The sequence below is a fragment of the Macrobrachium rosenbergii genome, chromosome 39 (assembly GCF_040412425.1).
Source record: "Macrobrachium rosenbergii isolate ZJJX-2024 chromosome 39, ASM4041242v1, whole genome shotgun sequence".
NCBI classification, from domain to species: Eukaryota; Metazoa; Arthropoda; class Malacostraca; order Decapoda; family Palaemonidae; genus Macrobrachium; species Macrobrachium rosenbergii.
The window spans coordinates 8,670,880-8,697,261 of NC_089779.1; the positions used below are offsets into that span (position 1 = coordinate 8,670,880).

Below are 26,382 nucleotides of genomic sequence, written 5' to 3' on the forward strand. Positions count from 1 at the left end.
TAGTCATTTTCAGCCTTATAATTATTGTCACTTTCATCCCCGTAGGGGGATAGTGCCATCAGTGCGCTTCACGCTGTGCACTGTAGGCATTACTTAAGGTTCTTTGCAGCGTCCCCTCGGCCCCTAGCTGCTGCAACCCCTTTCATTCCTCTTACTGTACCTCCGGTCATATTCTCTTCCTTCCATCTGACTTTCCACCCTCTCAATTTTCCTTTCAAATCTGGGTGACCTCGTAGGTCGCAGCGCTTGGCCTTTGGCCTAAATTTCATATTCCATTCCATTGTTACCTCTATCATCAAGGTTTAACGTTTTATTCGTGACCATTGTAGCCCACTTCACGTTCATCATTATCCTCTGATCACTATTTCCGAATCACCATGCATCGTCGTGGTCCTCATCTTCATTGTCGTCTGCTCGCATTTTTGTGTTCTTTCTCATCTTCACATTACGTGTTTCTTATCATCGTTATATTCATCGCTCATCCTTATTTTTACTGTCTTCTCTTCACCTCTTTCTAAACATACCTTTATTTCCGTCGTTTTCATTTTCTTCGGTTCAACCTTTTCTAAGCACCCAGCCATTTTCATGTTCTTATATTAGCATTTTTGTTAGCACCATCACATCATCTTCTCTTTCGCTCCTCCACCATCTTCTTTCTGTTTTCCTTCTTCGAAGCAGCATCATCTTCCTCTCCATCATCTTCCTTCTTCCCGCCGTTATCAGTTTTCTAAATCGGCGACACTGATGAGTCTTCACCTCCGTCTGTCGCTCTCTACTTCCTCCCGACTATCAGCAATTTATCGAAGTATTACAGTATATTGCGCATCAGAACTTTCATTGACTTTGAACTCTCACTGACTCGGAACTTTCGTTGACTCAGAACTTTCATTGACTCAGAACTTTCGTTGACTCAGGACTTTCGTTGATTCAGAACTTTCGTTGACTTTCAACTTTTGTTGACTTTTAACTTTCACTGACTCAGAACTTTCAGTGACTCTGAACTTTCGTTGACTCAGAACTTTCATTGACTCAGAACTTTCGATGACTAAGAATTTTCACTGACTCGTAACTTTCATTGACTCAGAACTTTCGTTGACTTTTAACTTTCACGGACTCAGAACTTTCATTAACTCAGAACTTCCATTGAATTTGAATTTTCACCGACTCAGAACTTTCATTGACTTAGAACTTTTACTGAGTGATCTTTCATTGATCATTTGACTTTCACTAATCATCTGAAAGTTTATTTATCATCTGAACTCCGAACTTTCATTGAAAAAATAGATAGTTAGTCAATAAGATTAAAATATAAATGCAAAATGCGCAGGTAGTTTGTTAAAAACTTTCGCTCTGTGGATGTGAGTGAAAAGACTTCGGTTTTCGGATTCTTACCAGCATAGAAATTGAGAAAGTATTGTCTTTCTATCCGATTTCTCTGACTGTACACATTAACCTACAGTGGCTTGATAACATGGGGTATTTAAATGAAACTGAAATGAACTTCTGGTGTGCTGAGTTGAGAACCTGCATGATTTATTCAGGTTTACTGGACGTCGAGGTTTCTTAGAAGTGCGTAAGGATGAAATGCGTTATTTATAGGAAAAACACCGTCATTAAGTGGCTGTTATTCAAATAGCATCCACTAAAGACAATGATAAGGATGTGGAGGATGATGTGTGGAAAGCAGAGCGTAATAACCTCTCGATTCCTTACACTTTTTAGAAACGCGTTCCAATGAAAGCCTTAAATCCGAAGGGGAAATACACCAAGATGCTCTTCTTTCCCCGGAAGGATTTGAGACCACTTAGCAGCAGGAGGATTTAGGCCACTAATAAACCCACGATGATGTAAAGAAAGATATCAATTTATCACAGCTTTCTACATGCATATAGATGTCCAATTCCAGAACATTTTCCTATAATTGGAATGTACCCATTCACACGATTGCAATTCATTTGCGAGTTTAAAGGGGCGGTTTCAGATAATGGTACATTTAAATGATAAGTCTGAAATATCCCATAGTTCCTCGTTGGGTGAGCGGGTTCCGTTCTCAGCTGCCACTCTGTTGGTCGCGAGTTCGAATCTCCGACCGGCCAGTGAAGAACAGGAGGAATTTGTTTCTGGTGATAGAAATTCATTTCTCGCTATAATGTGGTTCGGATTCCACAATAAGCTGTAGGTCCCGTTGCTAGGTAACCAATTGGTTCTTAGCCACGTAAAAAAAAAAAAATAAATCTAATCCTTCGGGCCAGCCCTAGGAGAGCTGTTGATCAGCTCAGTGGTCTGGTTAAACTAAGATATACTTAACTTTTTTGTTTTTTTTGAAATATCCCATTAATATCTAATTCACTGTGCCTTAGGAATAACTACTACACTCAGATGGAATTGGGAATGATAAGCGCTTCCATTCTACCTTGGATTCCAACCCGTTTCGTTATGGCTGGTGCATAGGAGCAGTGACTGATGCACTCAGCCAACATGAATCCCTCTCATGGCAATTGTACTTATTGTTAGAAATTCCCCTTGGGTGTAAGCTATTCTCAAAGTGCAGTGAATTAAATATTAATTAGTTAACCAGGTCCTGATATTTAAAGAATGCGAACGTATCATGCGCATAATTAGTAAAATACTATCACAATGATGCAAGCTTCTGGTGAATTTAACCAGTACACTCTGTACAAGACAATGCAGATTTTTATGTCCAGCTCCTTTGAAGGAGGGTGCAACCTGTGTTTGAAGAATCATAAGAGAATCAGTTTGACGTATAGAGAACCCCCATCCGATAATTTGGACATACATTTGTTTTGTCACAGAAATGTACTCACGTGAGAAGAGAAAAACAAATTAATGAAGAGGGACATAAAAAAGATATATATAAACAATAAAGCAAGTATGTCTACATACATATACACATACATTCATAACAAGGTGTATCACACACACACACACACATATATATATATATAAATAAATAAATATATATATATATATATATATATATATATATATATATATATATATATATATATATATATATATATACTTCTGAATTCAGGTCTTGCTCTTAGAATCGATATAAACCTATCTATATGTATATATATGTATACATATATATACATACATATATACATATATATGTATGTATTTATAAGAGAGAGAGAGAGAGAGAGGGAGAGAGAGAGAGAGAGAGAGAGCAATAGCCTTCATAGTCCTGTTGTTATGCTGGTTGCCTCGCCAGCGAGAGGTTAAATTCCCTAGAAAGCCAGAAATCTTTTGTTATGTTCTTTTCAATCCTATTATGCTCCAGTTGACTTTGGCAGTGAACTAGGCGCCTGGTGGTTAGTCGATCGTTAGTCCATCCAAGATGGAGAACGGCATATGGCCAGCAAACTTTCGCCAAAAGCATTTTTAAGAACAGAAAGGATAACACCTCGAACACTTCTTAGAGTGTATATATATATATATATATATATATATATATATATATATATATATATATATATATATATATATATAAAATTATATAATTCAGATGATGTCAATGTCTTGTTACTCGAAAATCTTCTATGTCTTATGAGGCTGCTGCTCCTATATTTTCTATGACCTTGCTGCTTTCACTTGGCAGGGGTGGGAGGGGGAGGGATGTCCAATGCGTCCTTTAATTTAATTTGAAGATGTTTGTAAAGAAATTGCTGTTGATTGCTTTATTATCTGCCTTTTGATATTCATTCTTTTTGATTTGGGCTAAACACAACCACAAAACTTTCCGTCCGCCTCTTAGGTATGAACTTGATTTCAATTTCTTTCCATTGCAGGTATTATAAATAACTTATGATTAAAGTTTAAACAAACGAAATTTGAGTATTTTGTACATGACTAGTTATTAGGTTCATTGACTAATTGTGGATTACATGGAGTCATAACTGCCAGCGGTCGTAAGTAGATTATAACAGCATACGCGTCAAAGGAAAATTATCATTAGCATAATTAGGACGCAAGATCCTATTACCGTCGTCGACTGGATTCTCTTACGAACAGATAGTTTCCGTAGATACATTTACATATTGCTTCCCTTGGTGCGTTTAATTTCTGGCTACAACACGAACACTTTTACATAATTTGTTAGAAAACCTGATTACAGGATTAAGTCAGTCACTCGATCATATATTCAGAAGTTGAAAAATTTTCAGTGATTAATTTTGGGCCAAGAACCTCAAGGCTTTGCGTTTCCTATTTCTTCTTATTTTAGAAGTATTTTCACTATGTTAACCTATAAAACTGTCTTCCTGGTGGGTGTCCAGAGGTCCACACGAGGCTTTTAATTGACTTCTACATGCTACTATCACCTGCGGAACGGCTTGTCTGGCCTATGACCGGTTTTATCTAAACCAGTGGTTTTCAACCTTTTTGTGCCCACGGCCCAATTTTGGCATCCCTAAATACTCATGGCCCACTGCCCTTCAGAACTGTGTAATGATAGTTAATAATAGAATTATTATAAAGCATTTTCAGAACACTTTACTAGTTTTCCATTTTCATTTATGGAATTATTTTTCAGAACACTTTATTAGTTATGCATTTTCATTCATGAAAGAAAGCTCTGGCCTGCATTTACTATAAGTGATTTTTCATTTTTTAAATACTATTTTGAAGATGTCCGTGGCATGGGCCCCCTCAGAACTGCCCATGGCCCACAGGTTGAAAACCACTTATCTAAACCAACCAACTGACTAACCAATCTTTCTGGTTATTTTACTGGCGCCGATGCTCTTAAGTTGAAAGAGTGCTTAATATTACCCTTGAGGCTCCGCGTGCTGTTACCTTAGCTTTTCTGACAGTTCGTGTGTTCTTTATTTTTATCACTTTACTGGTTAATCGACGTCGTTATTCATTTTTCATTAGCGCGGGGAGCAGGCCCGATAATTCATCGATTCTTGAATGGACAGTTACCCAGAGCACAAAAAGTATGGAAAGGGAAAAAGCTAACAAGTTGGACTTCATGTTGCTGGTAACTGCAGTATAGTGCCATAAGTGATGTCAGCTCAAGAGGTCTCGTGCTTTAATTAGTCTGGAAATATGTTCGCCTTTTAAAAGCGAAATTTATGATCCATGAACAACAGATGAAGCTGTAACTGATACTGCTTCAAGCGCTCGCATCTCAGGCTGCTTGTGAGGCATTATCTACTGCTTAACAATATTCAACCAAAGAAGAGGAAAGAGACTTTAGAACTTGGTAACTTCAACTTGGAACTGGAATTAAGGCGTCAGCACCAGACAATGTGGAGGTGCTATTCCGAGCCATGTGTGGAGGGGCGTTTTATCCGGTCAGTTGTATTTTCAAGAAGAGAGATACTCACGCGTCAAACTTTCCTTCAAGAGCTCTACCTGCCTTTCTCTGCATGAAGATGTTCTAAAACTGCGCCCTGGAAATGTCTGCACTTAATTCAATGAAGATATAATTGTGAGTGATAACCAAGGAGATGCGGAACGTTACTCAGTGGAATTATCAAACGTATTCGCTCTACCTACCATGTGACGACAGAACTATCGCTTAAAACTGGGTCAGTTGTAGTAATGATTCTGCACAATGTTTTTTAAAGTGGAACTAGAAATGAAAATGTCAGTGTACATGAACCTCATAAATAAGGGTTGCTCTTGCAGGAAGGAATGTTTTGATACCAAGAGTGAATTTGGCGCTAGAAATATTCCAGGTTCCACAGTGAGTGGCCAGTGCTATGATACAAGATCACTAGGACAGACGACGTTCAGTAAGGTGAGAAGATACCTAGCCAGTCACTGGTTACTCTTGGAAAGTTAAATTTTGCGTTCACTGGCTCTAGAAAACAAGCGGAAATCTTGCAGCCAGGGAAACCGCAGAGGAAAAATAAAGATAACCAACAAATAAGCAAATTAATACTTATTGTAATAAAGAGATTTCGATTTACTGAAAAAGACATGGTAATGATTCTCATTATCATGGAAAAAACTTGCAACTTCATTTGAATTTTATTTGTATATTCAGTTAATTTAAATAAATTATTTTTGAGCCTGAAAGTTTCCTCTGCTTATTACCATAGTTATTAATACTGGATCATGCCATGGGTAATCATTTCTGAAACAAATCATATAATTCATTTATAGAATTTCAAATGCGACTGTAATAATATCCTAGCTGTCAATACCCGTGGGACTTCCACGGGTCGAGCTGATTTGTCATTTGATTAATCAACGCATTATTCGGCTATGATTCAATTATACCAAAACCGAACGGTGACCACTTTAGGTCTTTCCTCGCCTGTAGACCTCATCTTCCCTTTATATTGCAAATTTCGTTCGTAACTTATTCCTCACACCGCTGGACAGCCCCTCAGAGGATGTCGTGCAGTTGAAACTTCAGAAGTTCAAGCTAAGGATGCGATGTTTTTACTACCGTAATACAATTAAACTTGTATCTTAATATTTTACTTATAGTTTTGTTTATTTATCATTCTGTTAATTTATCTGTTTTGCTAATAATCGATCTCCTCTTTCTGTATTTCCCATTACCTTCGGTTACTGCTTTCGAATGAACACCTTAATATTCTTTTGAGCTTGAATTTCAAGTCAGTGGCCCCTTATTGGGTTTGCTCCATATGAATTGGGTTCATCTTCTGAATAATAATAATAATAATAATAATAATAATAATAATAATAATAATAATAATAATAATAATAATAATAATAATAATAATAATAATAATAATAATTTGTTCTTTCACTCTCTCTCTTTTCCCTATCCCTCGCACATAGTTTCATCGCTGTTAAATAGACACCTCGCCAATTTTCTGCTTTTGTATCTATGAATAATTTTTTTATTGCACTCAAGCCACATAATTATTTGTATAAGAATTTCCCTCTTGCGTCGCAATTACTTCAGTCATACTTATGAGGTAGCTGTGGCGGCCCAGTGAAATGGCGTTAGCTTTGCTCTTCCTGTCCTCATTATCATCACCACTTCCACTAGCTCTCCATTATTCTGCTTGGCTGTTACCTTTCTACGGCACACAGGGAGAATGAGAGAAATTCTCATCTCTGCCAGTTATTGAGGAGAGAATCGCCAGTATTAACCCAGACAAGGAATTTATGCCGACGCTAATTGCAGACTTTGAGAAAACCAGCTGAAATTCAGTTCCATTTCCATATTTGATTATGCTTGTGTAGTTTATAAGCGACTTTGTTCAGCTGGATATTTGGTTATTTAGTTCAAGTCTTCTTTCAAGAGCAGCTTCTCGATTTCAACGTTTTGTACCTCATATACTACTAGATCTCTGAATACTACTTTGAATCGAATTAGATTCGTCCATACAAGCTTAAGATTACAATATTCTGATTATGTAATATATATACATAATATATATATATATGTATATATATTTTATATATAACATATATATATATAATACTGTATCTACTGTATATAGCCTATAATATATATATTTATTTTATATGCATATGTATACACACACACACACATATATATATATATATATATATATATATATATATATATATATATATATATTATATATATATATACAGTATATATATATATATATATATATATATATATATATATATATATATACAGTATATATATATATATATATATATATATATATATATATATATATATATATATATATATATATATATATATATATATATATATATAATATATAGATAAACTCATAGGGTGACTGAGCTATGGTTTGGGTGAGGTTATACAACAAACACTGACCAATTTATTATGAAATTCTTTAACGGAATATGGCCAGAACGACTGATGCAATTGAATTGTCATATAATGAACGACAGCATCAGCAAGTACACTCTTTTATATCACTTATCTCTTCGTAGCATAAGAATTGCAAATAACTCAGAACTTTGAATACCTATTTTCCGTAAAAAAATATTCTAATAAGACTGTCAGCGAAGTATGAATGATATCGTAATTGTGCGAGCCCTGTGAATAATTCAGAAATAATTATGTGTGGAATTTTGCCATTACCTCAATTAAGTCGAACAAAGTCCAATTAGTTTTCTGCTTAAGACTCTCTCCCCTTAAAACAACAAGTATTCTCCAAAACACGTTTTCATCACCTTTTGTAGATGCATTCAGTTATTCAGTAAAAAAAAACCTAACTGATCAACAGTAATTAAAATGGAATTAATTAAAGTAACCGTCCCGTGTTTACCAGAGTAATTTGGGAAAGTGACTACGTACAAATTGAAGTGCCTATTGATTGGGCTTGGTAGTTAACAAAGGGCTATGGGAGAGCTTTGCCCCCCAATGTATTTTTCCATCATTTTGTAGGCTGCCTTTGTAGCGAGTTGTCCTTTTTGCCTTATTATTTTCTGGGTTCGCTAATCCTTTGAAATTAGATGCAACAGGAATTTCAAAAGAGTGGAGAGTGTCCTAGCTCTCTTATGTACTGGCGGGGAGAGAGCTTGACTGATGTCCCATCTTGCCCAGACCGGATGAATAAAGAAAACTTGTGGAGGAAACTGAATTGGTCGGTGAAGGTTTTCCGCTGCAGCTTTTGTTATTAGGTGCACAAATATCGACGATCCTTCTGTTACGTAACATGTAAACCTTTCTCAACGTGCTTCTTTGTATAACATAGTGTTTATGTATTACAGGCAGGTAGCGAAACCAGGCATTTCACGGACTGCCTGAAATTTCAGGCAGATAGCGAAATGCGCTTAGGGACATTTTTTTATCCCCCAGGGCCTAGTACTAAACTCGGCGAAATACATTTGACCCTCTGGGCTAGCACTAAACACGGGGAAACAGTGTAGGTGAGTCACTGTTCCGCCGTGTTTAGTACTAGCCCCTGGGCGATCAAATGTCCCGAGGTGCATTTCGCTATCTGCCAGGCAGTTCGTGAAATGCCTGGTTTCGCTATCTACCTGTAACATATACATCATGAATGTGTGGACATATACGCACATGCGTGTTTAGTGGTCATGATACTCACCTCACCAACGAGAGGGCTAAGGTTCGATTTCCCTGGGTAGGCACAGCTTTAGACACGTTTGCCATATCCCAGTGTTCCTCTTCAGGCCTAAGTTTGAATTGTCAACCTGATAATATTAGTTGATTTTGGCGAATTGCAGTCAGTTTGGAAAAGGGCACAAAACTAACAATTTATATCTCCAAAGGCTTGCTGGAAACCAGAAAGGTAAATATACAGTATTTATATAAATATATACACAGTATATATTATATAGTATAACTGAATCACGAAGATATGGAACATGATGAATATATATATATATATATATATATATATATATATATATATATATATATATATATATATATATATATATATATATATATATATATAATCAACACACAATCACGTGTGGAACAGAAATAAATTTCTGATTCAAGTCAGGATCGGACCCAGGTCTTTCAATTGAAAGACCTGGGTTCCAATCCTGATAATGAAACCAGAAATTTATATATTTTATACACACACACACAGACACACACACACACACACACACACACACACACATATATATATATATATATATATATATATATATATATATATATATAGAATCATTTCTGCCAGCAACGGGCAACAACGGAGAACAAAAACCACACGAAAATCTCCCAGAATATGAACCACTTCAAACACCCACACAGACGGCTCATCAGCAGCGCATCACGCTTCTTACTCACGCTGCACCACTCAACTCCATCTCGCATGGACTCACTGGTTTCCTGGGTTTTAACAGACAAACCCATACTGTTACGTCCCGCCAGGAAGACGAACCCGGCTCTCTCGCCAGCGAGGCGACGTGGGGAGTTTAAAGTTTACGCAAGAATACTTTTTAAAAAGAGAGCCAAATCGCTGCGGCATCGACGTCCCAAGGGTGGAGTAGCAATATCAGATTTCCAATTTACTGTGAAGTAATTATAACCTGAATACAAGACCTTGATGAGAGTAGATTCACCAGAATCACCCCATCAGATTAATTTCATATTGACTTGAATCTCGTCAACTGATGCTGAGGAGATACGTGTATTATTATTTTATTTTATTCGTTATTCACAATGCACACTAAACAAGAAGATAATTTTTTATTTCCTAAGCGAACCTTCAAGAATAAAGTAAAAATAAGAGCGCCAATAGAAGAGAAGCACTGGAAAATGTGGATGAAAGTAGTAAGTGGATAAACACAAAGAAAACGACAAAACAACAAATAAATGTATGAGTAAAATGACAGCAGTGAAAGAAGAAAATTTTCAAAACAAAAGTATGCTTATCAAGATAGCAGTGAAAAACAAAAAAACTTTCAGTAATCATTGCCAACGCTTCATTCAGGAAATTACTCCCCAAAAGTGAGTGAGCGTCCTACTATGAGGAAACTCAAAGCCGCGAACCGAATTTAATCTGCTGTAACTAGAGCTTCGGGATTCTCTGCCTTTATCTCCGAGAGATTTGTTGTCACTCAGACCCTTTTAGTGGTTTCCTTTCAAGACAAATTCGATATACTGTAGATGTCTTCCTCGTTACTGATTAAAAAATGGTTTTTAGCTTGTCTACTGATCTCTCTCTCTCTGTCTCTCTGTCTGTCTCTCTCTCTCTCTCTCTCACTCTCTCTCTCTCTCTCTCTCATTATAACTGATACTTGAATATTTTTGAATTATATATATACATGTATATATATATATATATATATATATATATATATATATATATATATATATGTATGTATATATATATAATGAAGGGCGTTTTGGATATATGTCAGGACGTGAGAGATCCTTGTTTATACTGAAGTGGGCGTTGTAAACAGACTGATATCTATTAAGGATAGATAGATTTAGAATTTCATATATATATATATATATATATATATATATATATATATATATATATATATATATATATATATATATATATATATATATAAAGAGAGAGAGAGGGAGAGAGAGAGAGAGATTTATCAATTTCTAGTTTTGAGTAGAGCAAATCGACTAGAGAGTTGATGAATAAATATAAGTGAAATTAATGGCCAGGATAGTTGTACGAGTACACCTGGGCAAAACATATTGATAAATAAGAAAATTAATTATGCTCAATCAGACTGATATCTATACAGTGTTGAAAAGATACAGACATACCATGAACAAGGAAGAGCACCAGCGAGTCAGACAATCACAGACAATGCTACACAGACAGCCGCGACAGCCAATGAGAGCAGCAGATCAGGCCCAAATCGTCATCGGCTCGGCATCCATCAGCTGGGAATAAGCGGCCGAGGCCTCTGAGGCGTGACGTCATTATCTGCGGATTACAGCAAAGCTTATCGAACATTCCAAGTGTATGAGAGCCGAGGTGGGTTTCCTCGCTGAACTTTGCCCTCGGCGCTCATTTGAGGGATTTCAGAGCCTCGTGTGCGTCTTGAACTTGCCAGTGGATGGCCCCTGTGTGTTTATATGTTCAGAGTATCCTTGAACGTACGTTTCAGTTTATTTAATAAGGGCATTGATGGTGAAATTGGCAGAAGTTTTCGCACCAGGTCATGGATATTGGCTTGAGTGAGCGGCCGCTCGCGCGCTCATACACACATACACATATACGGTACATATATATAATATATATATACATATATATGTATATATAAATATATATATATATATATATATATATATATATATATATATATATATATATATATATATATATATATATATATATATTATATACACGTATATGATATATATTTATATACACACATTATATACATATATATATGTATATATATATATACAGATTATATATATATATATATATATATATATATATATATATATATATATATATATATATATATATATATATATATATATATAAACGATAACTACACCTACAAAAGGCTCGAGTTAGCCAATAGTTTTCAATATTTCAAATTCTCTCGGTATTCACGGGTGCTCATTCAACTTCCTTTCCATTCATTTATGTTGTCCTTAAACAAGTGGAGTTTCCGCGTCGCTGTTTGCGCAACATTTAGTTGTCTCAGGGAGGATGATATCCTTACAAACGGTGTCTCCAAATATCAGGGTGTGTCGCATCTCGGTGGCTACGACTCACATGGCTGGTCTCAATCTTTTAAGAGTACACTTGAAAAGCACGTTTCCTTTACTCTTTGTTTATGGATTATTGTTTGTCGTTAAATACACATCTCATATTTTCTATTTACTAATAAGTATTGATTGAAATGTATTCGTCGTTATTTAATATACTCGTACAAGTGAACCCGTACCGCCAAAAAGGACGGTTATACAAAGAGAGGGTCAAGACAGCAAGTCCCGATTGTTGGGCTGTTACGTACCGTCCCGATGCTGACCCAAGCTACCGTCATTCCGCTGACTTACTTTGAGGTCAGTTGTGAATGAATCTGGTCCCGGGCTGGAGGACGGCAAGCCTAAAGGTCTAGTTTTCAAAGGCTATTCTTGTTACACACAGAAAAATAAGCAAATACACATTACATATTGCACAGGAGGATACATGCTCGTTTCTTCTTAGTTATACTTTCCTTCGCTTAATTATTGGGAATTTTATCCTTTCCAACCTGACTGCGCAAGTGCAAAGATTTTAGCTTGTTCCCGCTATGCATTCCAGAGGCCATGACATAGTGTTTTTCGTAAACAACTTCTAAACCGACTTATGAATTTCCATTCCACTAAAGCACCGAGTGTTTCAACCTTCGTCCTAATTTTTAAAAGTATTGTGCATTGCCATATGTGTTTCATTAACTTTTTTACTTAAGAAAATTAGGTTAAAGCTGCGCTTAGCCACCCAACCATCCGCAGAAGTGGTGACGTGTATCAGTGACGTCTGTATAGCGTATCCTCCACTATACCTGGCCCATAAGAAATTTTTTAAAGCAAATTAATACACTGTATGATGATATATAAATCTTTTAAAATAATTAGGTAAGGGGGATGGCTCTGTGTCACAGTGACGTCATAAAGCACCACTTGTTCGAAACGGTGTGTTGAAAGGCAAGACGTTGGTCTTTCTCCTAAGAGTAAACGGCTTATTTAAGGACATCCGTCAGTTCAGTGCACTACCATAAATTAAGATAATGTTAGAAACTCTCCGTGTTTTAGTAGCCTGGAAATCCATATGTCGGTTTAAAAGTTGTTTAAGATAAGCACTATTTCATTCTCTGGAATGCATAGTAGACATGAATAATAATAATAATAATAATAATAATAATAATAATAATAATAATATAATAATAATAATTACCATCATCAGTATTCTTAAGCTATGGAAGGGATATTATTTAAAAATTCACTTCTAGTTTTTGCAAATACCTCAGTGGAACGATAATACCTAAAGCCATCATCTGTTTTACCCTTGCTGTCTCTAACGAAGTGTGGAGGAGGCTCGCTCTCTCTCTCTCTCTCTCTCTCTCTCTCTCTCTCTCTCTCTCTCTCTCTCTCTCTCTGACGAAAATCTGGGAGCCATTAATAATTCAAAGACATATTTTTCATTGTTAGACAAATATATCGACAGAATATCCCCCCACCCCCGACCCGCCTCTCTCTCTCTCTCTCTCTCTCTCTAAAGAAATTCCGAGAGCAATTAGTGTAAGTAGGAGCCTCTTTTACAATAAAACCAAAATACCGGTCCGAACTCTCTCTCTCTGTGTGTGTGTGTGTGTGTGTGTGTGAAATGCATGGGTGTTAATCCGAATGACGCGATGTTCAAAGAGCAATGTGAATGGCAAAGGGACTTTATGGCTACACGTGTTGGATTTCTTATTTTTTATTTTCGGAAAAGCTGCGTCCACCGGGCGAAATGCTGAAGCCTTCACGGGAGGGGGGAAAATTTTGATTAACCTAATGGAAAGTAATGAAACGCTTAAATCTTTGACAAGGGATGTAGGTTCATCCAACACGGTTCATGCGTACATTCATATGTTTGTATAAATATATATATATATATATATATATATATATATATATATATATATATATATATATATATATATATATATGTATACATACATACATATATATGTCTATATATATTCATATTTGTGAATGTTTATATACTTGTATACGTTTAATAACATTGCACTTGAATAAATTTTTGAGAATAAATGATCAACAAAAATCGAGGACTAGTATAATGGAACCTGACCTAACTTCATCGCAAACTGCAATCATACAACATTTTTGCAACAGGCCTGACATTTCCTGCTTTCCCTTTGTCGGTCCCGTCCCAAGTTTTCAGATAGTTTACTATTTTTTTATGTTCGTAGATTGGTGAAGGAAGGTATGTTCCACCTCTAGTAGATCGATTGTATCTGAATTCCACAGAGAGGATATAGATTAATACTTTTCTTCGTGGTCAGGTGGATAAAGTTACCTCATTTCGATATTCCGGATGCGGATTCGAATCTCCCCCTGGCGTCAGAATTTCTTCATTTCTTTCTTCATTTGGATCTCAGGTTGCCTAGTGACTAGCGTATACTAAGTGCGGAGGAAATTAAGAAGTTAAAATGACATTCTGATTAATACAATGACAAGAATGATCATGTGTAGAAGTTTCTCTTTCATTTCTGCCGTAGCCTCATTCTTTTTCAGTTTAATCTTTGCACAGCTACGCTCTCCTTTAAAAATTGATACCACGAGACACAGAGGTATTTCATTATTAGCAAAGACGTCTTTCAAACCTTGTTGCAAGAGCATCTGGTGCATGATTAATTTAGTGCTACAGCCTTTGTTACCAGTTTTCCGTCGCTGAAACTGGTCTCGCTGTCGGAGGAACGATGACGAAACGACTAATTATAGCGAGGTTTGCGTGACATCCTCGTCCTTGTCCTCGCATCACACAGGAAGGCAAATTCTGCGCCAGCGCCGTGATCAGCTGAAACGCTCCGTGCCAGTGCAGTATTCATCTGATCGACGATTCTTGGAAAGACCTCGACTCGAAATTTGTCCTTTCCAAATATTTTTACTTCTCCGCTTGAACTCTCATTATACTATTTCCTCAGCTTTCGTGTTCTGCAGGGCCCTCTAGGGGGCGTCCTCTCCAAAATCGTCAGATTCTCAGCGTAATGAAAGAGGAAAATCCTGTACTGAACTCAAGAGGCTAATTGCATTATTCAGGTAAACTGCAGCTCGCTGAATGCTTTGCTTGTTTTGTTAAATCTTCACAGAATGGTGTCCCACAGTGCTGTGAGGATGATGCCGCTATAGACTCACTTGATAATCGCTCGTAATTGCCCTACCGACTTTAGAGCCGAGTTTGGCTGATTCTAGCGGGTAAATGCTCTTACGCAAGTTTTTTTTATGGCCCCAGTTTATCGCTTGAGGGATCTGGTAATTGACCTGTCTGTTTGGCTCTCTGTAAGTCTGTCCGCGCGCCGCCTAACTTTCGTTTTTTTTTTTTAAACACCTTAATTTCAATACGTTTGGATAGAAATTTTAGACTTCTTACATAAACATCTATGGGTGATGAGGATTCCACATTTTATAGTGTGGATCGAAGTTCGAGGCCACGACCCTACTTAGAGTTGAAGGTCAAAATAAATTTGACCCGGGATGTAACCTGTAAACTGTACGAAAGAGACTTCATCCAGTAGATGAAAGTTAGAGTATTACATGAACGCAATCCTTCCTTCTCTAATCTTATCTACAGAAAGGTCAAGGCCATACTTACAAGTGAAAGGTCAAATAGGAATTAGAGTCTTGACCGCAATTCTTGAACTATATACACGAGATTAGAGACTAAATATTTGGCGTACATGCTTCACTAATAAAGCTGATTTACAGAGTAAGATCAAGTTCAAAGTCTTATTTAGTGATCTGAGGTCGAAAATTAAATTGCTAATGCCAGAGGCATATTGCTTAACTTGCTTATCATTATATTTCATTTAATTTCAACTTTATTTTCTTTGTGTTATTTATTTATTTATTTATTAGTCGCAGTGTAAAACCGTCATTACAAAAAATACTCGAATGTCCAAAAAACCAAAATCTGCTTTTCTCAGCGTTGCTGCTTCTTCTAATAGTCTCAGATGTAACTACATCAAAGATTATTCAACGAAACGAAACAAACTAAGGCAGAAAAAAAAGAAACAATTTATTACATTGCTATTGTCGACGAAACCACCAGGAAGGTTTCATTATCATAATAATGTAGCTTTATTTTTCTGCAGAGTGACCAAGTAAAACGGTTCGAACAACAGCAATTACTATTATTCTTCCCTGTCCTAATGCTCATTTCCATTCTCCGAAACCGCCAAGCATCTCCAGGGCAACTTATAATTCCATTGTAACTTTGGAACGCAAAAGTTAAGATCTTGCTTGTTCTTGCAAAGCAGGTCTTAATTGGGTTCCTCTCGGAACCCTCTCCCAAGCCGTGGAATCTCTTGAATGTGCTTTGTTGAAACACCGTTATCTTACTAAAATGTGGAGCATCTAGGTTATGTATGTATGTATGTATATTTGATAACAGGACCTAACTTAAACAGGATGGTATCTAACGGATACCATCCTGTTTAAATGAGGTCGTTAACTGACTTAATGCACGGAACAATTTTGCAAGTGATCATATACGTACATATATGCAAGTGATATACAGTATACATATATATATATATATATACATATGTATACATACACACACGTATGTATATATATACAGAGAGAGAGAGAGAGAGAGAGAGAATATTTATGAGCATAGAAGAGAGATTTTAGACAAAATACACAAGGAGGTAAAATAACTGTGTATAGTCTGTTGGAAAAAAAAAAAAGTACTGGGATAAGAAAACCTTGGATATCTAGTGAGTCCTGAGATACAGTAATGATCGCACAAAAATAAAATGTAAGTGTAAGAGCATTTCCGAGAGGGGATGAAGCATGCAAACTAGAAAGTTCTGAGTATTCGACCTAAACAGCAAAGTTGTAGGAAACACAAGACCAGAAAAGTCTGAGAAAGGAAGACAAATGACAGAGGACTGAGGAGAGAAGCCCGCAGTGAGCTTAGACAAGGATAAAAGTGAGTGGATCAGGTTTGTGGGTCAAGTGTCTGGTATGAAACTGTTGTGTGAAAAGTTTGATCTAGTGGGAGAAACGTGCGTTCGAATATGTAAGTGGGAGAGTGACTGGTTTGGTGAAAAAATGGGTTTCAGACGAGGGTGTGTTCGAATGAAGACAAAATTCAGGGAAACTTCGATGGATATCGGTGCAAGGTTGTGGGGTAAGAAACTGAGCTGTATATGGAATGTGGAATGACTGATGCTTGCAGAGATAAAGCGCTGATTAAAGATAGTGAGTAAAAACTGCATAAACTATAAAAAAGTTTGAAAATTTCTGGAAGATGATGAATGCAAAAGTAACTGCAAGCAATTGCAAATTGGTGAGAGTAAATGTAAAACAGGAAAATGAAGTTATGAGTGCTAATATGGATGGTGGGAGCCTGGGAAACGTGAAGCAAAAAAGGTAAAAAGGTGTGTGCAAAATAGGGGTAAGGGATTGTTGAGCCAACTCTTGTTTATGGAAGAGAAGTGTGAATGTTAAATGTGAATGAAAGAAAAAATGCTGAAAGCTGTTGAGATGAACTGTTTGTGTAATATTTGTGAAATAAGAAGACTAAGGGTAAGAAGTGGAAGAAGTAAAAGCTGTAAAACGGTTACGAAGTCAGAACGTTTTGAGATGGTATGAACATATGGAATGAACGGAGAATGGTGGTTGGTGACGACAGCATGTGATTCTGAAGTGTTAGGCAGGAGGATGAGAGAAAGGTATTGAAACTCCATAGACAGTGTGAAAGAGGTACTAGAAAGGAGGGATGTTAATATCTAGGAGGCATCAGAGTACTGTGCTGATGAGCCTTCTTTGTATGTGTATGAAACAGCTAATGTTATAAAAGTTTTGGCACGGAGATTTCAATCACGATTCAGGAGCTACTGTATATATGTGGAATGGTGGTAGTGACCGTTGTGTTCTGGAGCCATTCCCAGTTCAGTGAGATGGGTCAGTTTTGAAATGTACCACTGGCTGTTTGATTACTGAAGTTAAGCAGCGCTGGGTCTGGTCTTGGACGGGTGGTTACCAGGAACAGACATACATCAACGGCATATGTGCCCCTTAAATATCTCTATTGCGGGACATGTGGTTGGCGACCTCATCCCCATAAAAATGTACTCGCTAAAAACCAGAAGAGTAATACTTTCTGCTTCTACCTGTTCTGAGAGGAAATGGCATATATATACAGTATATATATATATATATATATATATATATATATATATATATATATATATATATATATTACCTTGAGCATTGTTCCTTCTAGAAAGGTAGAGCCTTACGGTTCTCATGTTATCTCTAGGGATGAGGTTGCTAGTCCCATGCCCTTTTCCTAACCCCAGTTGATACAGGCACGTACTCACACCTAGGTCGACTTGTGGGTGGCAGGGATGGACTCGAACCAAGTACCTTACTATTGCTGAGAATCCTTAATGCTGTATCTTTGTGATACCATCTCCTTTAAAACGAAATAGGTGTATGGCGAATAATGAAAACTGGCGTGGGAATCAAGTGCTAATCGCATCAGTGACTTAACCTCTCCAAGATCAGTGGACATATTTTCGAATCGTAACTTAAACCATTTTAAGGAAAATTATGGTGATTTACTTCACGAAGTCATAATGTCGATACGATATATTTAGAGACAAAACAAATATTTTTATACGGAATAATTATTTCTCAAAAAATGTTGCATTTCACACTGCTCCTAAAAGAAAGTAAACGTAGATGTAGGATTTCAGTCTTTGGCTTCGGCAAAGCAGTTGTTTTTATGGTAAATTACTGTTTACTTCTCCCGTTTCCGTTATATTAATTCATGGTATTTATTGAAATGCCTTGGTGCCCTCTGTCTAACTTCACTTGCCTCGTCAAAATTACTGCAGGGGTTTTGTTTTTGTGATGTGACTATCGCAATCCATTTGTTAGTGGCGTGGTTCGATATTTGAGGGACCTACTACAGATTATGCGACCAATAAATCGACCTGGTACGAGACTAGCTACAGAATGTTTCAAGTGGGTAGAACCGCGTTTTTCCCCAGTCTGTGGCTCCAGACCCTTTAAATACGCAGCTCGTAGATTACATGACAAGCTTCCTCTTAAGCTGAGGCAGACTGAGGATTTGAAGTCTTTCATAAAGAAGCTTGAAACTTTTTTGTTTAATCGACGCTATGATATGGAATATCAAACGGTGAATGTGGAATATGCAGTGTGAGCAAATGCATCTGTTGAATAGACTATTAAGTTGATGATGGAGGTCCCGCGAGGGCTTTGGAAGTGGTGCGGAACCTGGATAAGTCGGTCAACAAGCAACAAGTGAGTAAGTTAGTGCGTTCGGAAGGTACCGCCCGAAAGTGCTTCATCGCTTACCTATGTCAACGTTAACTGCAAGGCTGGTAATGGTGTCGTTATTTGCAGCTATAATACCAACCATTTGTTCCGTAATGGGTGACTATTGATAGTAAGATTAATTTCACTGTATTCGCCTGTGTACGGGTTTAGGATTGGAAGGCGGTTCAGAGTGTCGTTTCGAAGTTTCATATTTTTACGACAGATTTGGTGTGTAGTTTATGCCTCGACGAAACGTATTGTACTACGAATGTACAACAGTCATTTTGACAGTTTTATCTGTGAATGGGGCGAGCGACATTAATTTCGGTGAGAAACGCTCGGCTAACCCATTACACTTCCCCCTCTCCCATTAATCCCCCTACTGTATATGACCTAGAGTACCGTAAATCATACAAAGGCGATTTTTCTCACTTGCCTTTGTTATTTGTCGCTCGACTCAGTGAGAATGGACGGTTCCCAGGGAACTCCTATTCCCCAACCTCTATTCAGCATAAAACTGTGGTTTTCCCTTATAGTAACCCATTATTATTAGCCACAGGGGGCAGTTGGAATAGACTATCGGATGTGTATGTCTTTTGCGTCAAAATTACTACATAAACATTCCAAGTAACATTAGACATCAGAAATTACTTGCTTCTTAAGCCATACCTAATTTGAGGTTGTGTTCAGTCCCTCATTGGAGGGGTTGGTATCGTTCTCGGCTAGGGCTCTGCTGGGCCCGCGTTCGATTCTCCGACCGGCCAATGAAGAATTAGAGAAATTTACTTCTGGTGATAGAAATTCATTTCTCGTTATAATGTGGTTCGGATTCCACAATAAGCTGTAAGTCCCGTTGCTAGGTAACCAGTTGGTTCTTAGCCACGTAAAATAAGTCGAATCCATCGGGGCAGCCCTAGGAGAGCTGTTAATCAGCTCAGTGGTCTGGTTAAACTGAGGTATACTTAACTTTGAGGTTTTGTTCACTCTGATGAGGTGTTCTTTTTAGCAGTCTTTCATAGTGAGGACAGCTCAGACAACATAGATATGTTGACCACGAAACTGCAATAAAGCAACATTTTCCTAAGATTCTTAGAAACTAAAAGAAAACAATCAACTCGCGTGCTAGCTAATACGTCGAAGAGAAGATGGAGCAGCCATGACTATTGCAACCTCAACCACCTTCTACCCCCTTCCCCGAACAAAAAATTAGTTTGAAAACACATTCCTCCTTGTTTAATGGTATATGCCATAATTATGACGAAAGATAGAGTGTACCAAATTACACTGAGTACAACTTTCACTTTCCATGATATGGCGACACTTATACATGTTATGCTGTTTGCATTTTACCAATATTTAGGTAACATTGTACAATTGTGACGATTTTAGCATTGAAGACGCATGTCCTGGAACTGATAAACTCATAACATTTTCTTTATGCGAATGATCAACACGTCTTGAGTATTTAACTAAAAAGTCAACGGTTGTGAAAAGTAGTATTTGATGTTAATTTCTTTCGCTCATCTGAAGGAACCCAAAATAAAAATGATTAGTTGTTATTCATACAGGGCACCAGGCCATAAAATGGCTTTGTGTTGTTAGTGTCTAAGCCAAGATTTTCCAGCTCACTATGAAGCGAAGAACGAGTCTCGTATACCTATTACCAATAATGAACTTTTCAAGAATTGGCAAACGCAGAGTGAAAGTTTTTGATGTGTCTAGATTACGATGCTTTTAGTGAATTTTCATTTTTTCAGTAAGTAAATTTGATTCTAGAAAACAGATGCCGTTTGTGTGTGTGGCTGCATTTTTTCCACCATATTACTAGCAGCCAATAATTACTTGCAGCATTTTTGTATTTTGTTTTTGTTATTACCTCGGTAATTTCAACAACTTTTTTTTACTGTGTGATATCCGTCGCTAATGTATACTTAGAGAGATTTGTGGGAAGCAGAAATTATACCTCTCGTTTATTTATCCCTTTTCAAGTTGTAGATTATTCTAATATGCTGCCTTCCATCATCTTTGCAGTAACAACAATAACATTAGCAAACTTTTTTTCTTTTCAAATGTTTCCATAACTAAACCGATCGCATCTTTCCCTCTGTTTAGTACGATAGGTGGCGTGGTGTAACTGGCTCAGAATTTTAGAGTCCTTGAATTTGTCGGATCTGGTTTCACGCTGTTTACCCACGGAACTTAAGTTCTTACTAGACTGTTAGTGTTTCGAGCTATGACTATGAATATTACCGATATTTTTTTAATGTGAACATCATAAAAATGCAATGATCACTTAGATGATGGTGCAAATGCAAATCAGTAAGTTAATTTTTGTGGCTTAGCTACTGTAGTATAAGTAAAGGACTTGAGAGTTTAGGTTACAATATAGATCAAAACAGGCTCAGTGCAACATTTCCAGATGTTATTTGAAATCAGCACGGAAATGTCCTTTTTCGAATAGATTTTATATGTTTCGAATGATTTTGACAATTTTTGTAGGAAAGGCTGAAATCATACCCCAACCCCATAAATATACCCATTTCCATTTGAAGCTGTGGCATAGGTAATATATAAATTTATGATGTTGAAAGGATGAATCCATGTCTAAACTGCTATATTTGTTTTTGTCTTGCTATAGGTTAGGTTAGATTAAGGGTCCAGGGAAATGAAGGGTCCCTTTCTCTCTGGCAGGGCTGGAAGAACCTGGAGCCCTAGTCTAGGTTAGGTTAGGTTGGGTTATATTCTTGTATACTACTTAGTGACTTATAACCCTCTAAGTCAGGTTGGGTTGGAGGGTCCTGGCCTCTTTGGACAGTTGAAGATCTGGTGCCCTAGGCCAGAGCTTTTCAAACTCATAAATTGCCGTAATGAGTGATTGAGACTGTTGTTACTGACTTATTTTTTGTGTGTTTTTCCTGTTTGTGACTACCCCTCTTATTTTATGACCCAATGATAGATGAGGACATTATAATAATAATCCCTCAAAAAGGGAAAATCCACAAAAAATAAGTCAGTAACAACAATAGTCTTATGCACTCATTACTCATCATTGGCAATTTATGAAACTGTGGTGTGCTTGTTGCCTGGTGATTGTTGGTACCTGGTGACCAAAGAAAACTCTACAGAATTTCAACAATTGCTTGCAAATTGGCACCAGTTTTTCATGAACTGCTGCAATTTAGTTTATTTACAATGAGGAATAATTTTGAGGGATTAAATTAACCCTTTGATTAAGGTTAAAGGAGAATCTCCACTTCAGAATATAAAGTCTAACTTTATGCTATTACCTTCTGCTGCTCCTTATTTGTGTGAACTAGGGTTTTCCACATTGACTCGGTTAAAAATGAAATATAGAAACAGGCTCAACGCCGCACCTGATATACGTATAGCATTGTCTTATTGTAGTCCAAACTAGAATCAGCTTCGTATGAACAGACAAGTAGCCTACATCCTTCTCATTAAATGGAAACTTGAAAATGCGCCAGTGGTGCTGCTGGAATATCATGCATATGGATCTTTTTTATTTATTCTTCCTAAAAATAAAAATAAAAATATGGAGTTCATCTGATACAGCACTAGGCTTGATAGGTCAAGCTAAGGAAGGTTAAGTTAGGGCGGGTCCCTGTATTTTATCAGTAATTTAGGGCACTCTAGGTCAGGTTAGGTTGGTGCCCACCACCTCAGTCAGGTAAGGTTAGAAAAGGTTAGGTTAGGATGTATCCCTGTGTTTTTCTCATTATTGTGAAGAGACAGAGGACGATATGTTAAGGTCAACTATGCACAACTTGCTGAAGTTAATTGTGATGTACGACGCTGTAGGTCAGGTTAGGTTGGTGGCCCTCGCCTCAGCTAGGTAAGGTAAGGTTAGGTTAGGATGTATTCCTGTATTTTGCTCATTATTACACACCCATAAAGGAGGACGTGTTAGGCTCAACTATGCATATCTTACGAAAATTAATCAGTAATTTATGGTACTCTAGGTCAGGTTAGGTTGGTGCCCACCACTCCAGCCAGGTAAGGTTAAGTTAGAGTGGATCCCTGTGTTTCACTCATTATGTAAAGACATAGGAGAGGATATGTTAGGCCTAACTATGCATATCTATAAATTTCTATGCTGAACTTTCGGGCAGCTTGTCAAGTTTGAACTTATTTCCATGTTTATCATAAACCTTAATGCCCCTTCAGGGGTAGAGGGATGGTAACCTTTGTTTTTTTTGGCTACTGTATAAACCATGGGAACTTCTTACCAAATAAAATAATTTGGTTTAATTTTGTGTGGCAATTTTACGATAGGTGATATTAGCACTATGTCATATGATATGGCAAGCTCTTGAATAGAAATGTTTAGGAAAGGCTTTATTCTTTGTGTAGTTTGTTATGAAAATGAACTCTGAACTAGACTAAAGATGTTAGGATCTTGGTTTTACTAACATAATGCTGAAGTTATTTCATAACTTATTGCACCCACTTTGCTTCAGAGGGTGCTGTAGTGAAAAAATCTAGATCATTTTACATTATATGTTATTCAGCCACTGTCCCTAGGTAAGATCCTTGAATGAACATTGCAAGTATATTATCAGGCATGATAACGAGGAATTAATAATGAAAAGGTGCCGGCAGGCATGTAGATTGATTAGTGAGTAATTTTTAGATATCTTGATAATTCAAGCGCTTTATAAAATTACCACGAAAGCATTCATAGTTTTCAAAGATACTTCATGTTTTTATGTATTGAGCGTGATGATCATACCGTAGGCTGAACTGCATTGATAGTTGTGGTAATCCAACAAGGGTGCGTCGAGTTTTTTTTTTTTTCAAAAGTGGTTATGTAGGCGTTATCTCTTGTATAATAAACTACTTTTGCTATTGTACTGACCATAAAGTACAAGAATTTGAAACTAGAAAGATATTCCTCATAAACAAAGATCATAAATATACTATACAATAAAAATTTACTTCCCAGCTTTCACTGAAATGGCTGCTGGATTAATTAGTCTCTTGTGTTGCGGACTGGGCCGAAGCAAGAGTGATCTAGTGGTAGTGGTTAAATTTATATTCGCAGTAATGACCGAAAAGTTAAACCTTGATTTTCAATCCAAACTTTTAGCCAGACTTATAATAGAAGAAATTGGTATCCCTGTTAGATTATGAAATTATAAGGGCTCTATCAGATAGTTTTAACTTTTGCAGAAAAGTTATCTAGGGCTTAAATTCCAATCTGTATTGTTCTTTTACTTGGTTTTGGAAAAGTCAGGAACAAGTTTAAAACAATAAGCGAGAGGTCATAATGGACACACCCCAGTTACTTTTTCACTTCGTACACAAATCTTAAACATAATGTAGCTTGACAGTTGAAGAATGAAATATTCCCGAACTTTTCGTATGAATGCGAAGCCAACAGTGTATTATGTGAAGAATCAAAACGTTCAGCAGTTATTACGAAAATGTAAAACCCAAATGTGAAATAGAAGAACACTAAGTTTTATAAATTAATAGACTTATTGGATGACGAAACAAACTTCACTTGGACATGAATAAACAAAACCCTGTCCAATCGGTGGAATATGTGAACTACGGATAATGTTGAGGTAATAATAGACTTAACCGAGCATATGACCTGGTTCAGATTTATACAGTTAATATTTTGCTGAGTTTTGACTGGAGAATGTGAAAGACAGGGCTAATGTTAGCATCAGAAGAGTTAAAGCTTTGTATATTGGAGGGACATTTTAAGGCATTAGATTATACCCAACTATGGCTTGTCCGATTACTAAGTTGGCAATCTTATATAAACAGAAAGATTTCTGTAAATTCATGGTTGAATATCCATGCTATGAACTATTCGAGAACAGAATTTACTTTTGGTAAAAAAAAAAAAAAAAAGACCTTAAATTAAATGTAAGTTCGAAGTCATGATTCTCTCCTGTGTAAATAATCAATTAAGGTCAGGTATACCTTATCTTCAGTTCAGTTCCCTTTGTAAAGTGAAGCGAAAAAAGTTATATTACATTGCTGTAAACGTTTGCCAACATGTCCCAAAGTTAAGAAAATCCATAACAGTTATTCGAACTTACATAACTTATATTGCTTTGTGCACAGTTTTCCATATTCATTATGGAAATCTATGAAATCCTTCTCATGATCCCAAGATTTGAGATGATCTCGATCTCCTCCCTCCCGGACTTCTTGGTTAGGAAGGAGGAAAGCGCTTTTGTTGCCCGTGTGTGGTGGAGGCGAGTAGCCGTGACCTAGGTGGTGTTTTCGAACTGTTATTCTCCATAAATAATTCAAAAGCTATAGTTAAGCGAATAGCCATGCTAACATAAATAGAAATTCCATTAATTTTCATAAACTGGCTTTTAAAAGCTGCCTCTCGTTCAACAGCTTTTACCCCTATGTGGAATGAAACGGAACATAAAATTTAGGCCTAAGGCCAAACACTGGTACCTATGAGGTCATTCAGCGCTGAAAGGGAAACGGAGAATGGAAACGTTTTATAGGTTTAACAGGAGGAAAACCTCAAAGCAGTTGCGATATAAAACCATTGTTAAGAGAGGGTGGAAAGTAAGATGGAAGAAAGAGAATATGAATGGAGGCACAGTAAAAGGAATAAAAGGGGTCGCAGCTCCGGGTCGAAGGGACGCTGCAAAGAACCATAAGTAATGCCTACTGTGCACCACGGTAGTAACCGAAGTCTTGTCATCTCAAAAGTAACTTAGGGACAGCATTTGACTAAGGTTAAGTAACCTTGGGCGGAAGAATATCACTAAACATTTTGAGCGCTGATTATGAATGGATGTTTCATAATCACTGTTGTTGTTATTAATACATTGTTGTATGGTTGTCGTCGTAGTAATTATTATTACATTTACAGTTGCCATCGTCATTTGCACTATCAATATCTTCATTGTCACTGACATCACTGCTCTTATTGCTATCAC

The 26,382-nt window shown here is 36.9% G+C and overlaps 1 protein-coding gene across 2 annotated transcripts in view; it reads left to right on the forward strand.

Moving 5' to 3' along the window:
- Positions 1-26,382, forward strand: part of LOC136825713 (antifreeze protein Maxi-like) — a 349,030-nt gene that overhangs the window by 107,058 nt on the left and 215,590 nt on the right. Inside the window, exon 1 of one of the 2 annotated variants that reach the window (XM_067082482.1) lies at positions 21,617-21,760. The exons of the other annotated variant lie outside the window; for it this stretch is intronic. The gene's annotated coding sequence lies outside the window, so the exon portion shown is untranslated. Of the gene's footprint in view, positions 1-21,616; positions 21,761-26,382 lie in introns of those variants that run through there. 2 annotated transcript variants of the gene reach the window in all.